We start from the raw sequence: 3270 nt of genomic DNA, 5'->3' as shown, positions 1-3270 counted from the left end.
GGGCTGTGCTATTGGGGCTGTGTTATAGGCCGTGCTATAGGCCATGCTATGGGGGCTGTGCTTATAATGGGGTGCGCTGTGCGGGGGGGTGGCTGCGGTTTTTCCTCCCCTCCCCTCCCCCTTTCCCCCTGCCGCCAGCCCATGGGGCCGGAAGCCCACCGAGCAGCGGTGACATGGGGACCCTATAAATGGGGCATTATATGGCACTATAAATATGGCACTATGAGACCCTAAATACGATGGCACTATAAAATGGCACTTGGAAATGACACTATAATGCACGTATAAAGTGGCACTCAGAAAGTGGACCCTATTATGCACTATGATGGCACTAGGTGTGACACTATAAAATTGGCAACTATAATGACCCCTAATAATGAACCCATATGGCAACTATATGAACACTTACATGGCAAACTATGTGGCCACTATAAATAACCCTATAGTAGTGAAACCTTATATGAACCCTATTAGAACTTGGATTGAACTCTATATGGCAACTAGTAATGACCCTGTATAATTCCCTAATGACACTATATGAAACATATGGGTGATTATTATAATACACTAAATATGGTCGCTATATGATCCATATGATCAGCTATTAGAACTACTATATCACACTATATAACCCCTAATAGACCCTACAAGGCCACTAATGAAAACCTTGATTGATCGGCCCGTATTGACACTAACATGGGCTATATGATTCCTATATGTCACTATATGAACCCTATAATGACTCCTATATTGTCACTATATGAACCCTATATGAACCGTCTGTATGGCCACTATATTGCCCTATATGCAACTATAAATGTCACTAAGTGACCCTGATATACCCTATATGACACTATACCAGTGACCTAATATAAATTCCTATATGGTCAACTATAATGACCCTATATGACCGCTCCATATGTCATCTATAATCGACTCTAAATGACCCTTTCACACTATATAACCCTATATGACTCCTACTATATATGTCAACTATATGACTCTATATTGGCTTACTGATATGACCTATATGACCCTATTATGACACATCAGCTTTGAAACCTATAATGGACCCTATAATGACACTAATGGACCCTATAATGGACACTATAATGGACACTATAATTGACCCTATAATGGACCTATATTGACCCCATTGATCCTATTGACCCTATAATGGCAAAACTATAATGTACCGCTAATGACCCTATATGACACATAATGACCCTCATAATGCCCCTTTTATATATGCCCCTATATGCCCCCTATAGGGCTCGCTATAGGTCCACCCCCATAATTAACCCCTGTAACCCCCCAGGCCGCCCCCAGCCATGGTCGTATAGCAAGTCCAATCATGGACCCTCCGGTGGCCGCCCCCCGCTCCCGGTTCTGGCATAGCCCACGAACTCGCATCACTTTCTCGGACTCGGAACCGACTCGGATCCTCGCGATTTTTTGGGCCAGTCATTGCGGCGGGTCACAGATTGTTGTGTGGGGACTGCAGGCGCCATCGCGGGGCAATACGTGTGGGGCCAGCAGTGTGGGGCAATCAAGTGGTGGGGCCACAGTGTGGGATGGTGGGGGTGCAGCGGGGCCCCAAATGGTGGTCTGGGGGGTCTTGCAGACATCACAAGTGGGTCCAGCCCCAGCTGTGGGACTGCGGGCACTGAGGGTGATGGGGCCTATGGGGTCAGCTCCTATGGGGTCAGCAGCTCCTATGGGGTCAGCAGCTCCTATGGGGTCAGCTCCTATGGGGTCAGCACTGCTATGGGGTCAGCTCCTATGTCAGCACCTCCATATTGGGGTCCAGCAGCTCATATAGGGTCAGCTCATGTGGGGTCAAAAGCACAGCCCTCATCCAGCCCCACGGGAATGGCACAGCCTGGTCACAAAGGATGCCAGCCCTATGGTCACCTCCTTATGGGTCCAGCAGCTCCTATGGGTTCAGCAGCTCTCTTGGGTGCATCTCCTATTGGGGTCAACGCACCCGAATATCTGCAGCGCCCACGGATGGCAAGAACCTCACTAAGGATGCAGCAACCCAAGTTGAATCCATCCCCATCGTATGGGAATTGCCCGCTGCCAACAAGGAAGTGACAGCGCTCTATGGGTCCAGCAGCTCCTATGGGTCAGCAGCTCCCTATAGGGTCAGCTCCTATAGGGTCAGCACGTTTCTCGAAATCCAGCCCACGGATGGCAGAAACCTCAGCCTAAGCGATGCAAGCAACTCCCACAAGTGAATCCAGCCCCAACGGATGGCACAGCCTACACAAAGGATGCCAGCACCCATAGGAATTCAAGCTCTAAGTTGGCCAGCTCCTATTGGCACATCATTATGGGATCATCACGCCCCACCGAGTCGCAGCCCACGGAAATGGAAGAAAGCCTCGCCTAAGGATGCAGCTAACCCAAGTGGAATCCCAGCCCCGCATCTATGGGACTGCCTGCACAAAGATGATGGCTCCTATGGGGTCAGCAGCTCCTATGGGTGTTCAGCTCCTATGGGGTCAACGCACCCAAATCCAGCCCCACGGATGGAGAAACCTCGCCCTAAAGTCTGCAGACATCCCAATGAATCCATCCCCAATCTATAGGGACTGGCCTGTCACAGAGGTATGACAGCGCTAATGGGGTCAGCACACTCCATAATGGTTCAGCAGCTCCCTATGGGGCCAGCTAGCTTTCCTAGGGGCACACAGCGTCCTTATGAGGTTCAACCTGCACCCAAATCTCAGCCCCACGGATGCAGCACCCCCCCAGAGGATGCGGCCGCCCAATGGGATCTCGCCCACCTGAATCCCACCCCCACCATGGAGCAAGCTCGAAATGGAGGGCGCAGCCATCAATGGGAATTCACCCCAATACCAGCCCTGCGAATGGGGACCCTCCAAAGGATTAGAGCACCGCATGGACTCCCCCCGGCCCCACACTGTGCCCCACACTGTGCCCCACACCGTGCCCCGTCGATGGCGCCCTGCAGGTCCCACACACACATCTGGACCCGCCGCAGACTGGCCCAAAAAACATCGCGAGGATCCGAAGTCGGTTCCGAGTCCGAGAACGTGATGGAGTCGTGGGCTGCCAGAACCGGGAGCGGGGGGCGGCCACCGGGAGGGTCCATGATGGAACTGCTATAGAACCATGGCTGGGGGGGCGGCCTGGGGGGGACAGGGGTTAATTAAGGGGGGATGGACCTATAGGAGCCTATAGGGGCATATAGGGGCATATAGGGGCATATAGGGGCATATAGGGGCATATAGGGTCATATAG

The sequence above is a fragment of the Coturnix japonica genome, chromosome 22 (genome assembly GCF_001577835.2).
Source record: "Coturnix japonica isolate 7356 chromosome 22, Coturnix japonica 2.1, whole genome shotgun sequence".
Taxonomy (NCBI): Eukaryota; Metazoa; Chordata; class Aves; order Galliformes; family Phasianidae; genus Coturnix; species Coturnix japonica.
Note: the sequence above shows the minus strand (reverse complement) of the source record.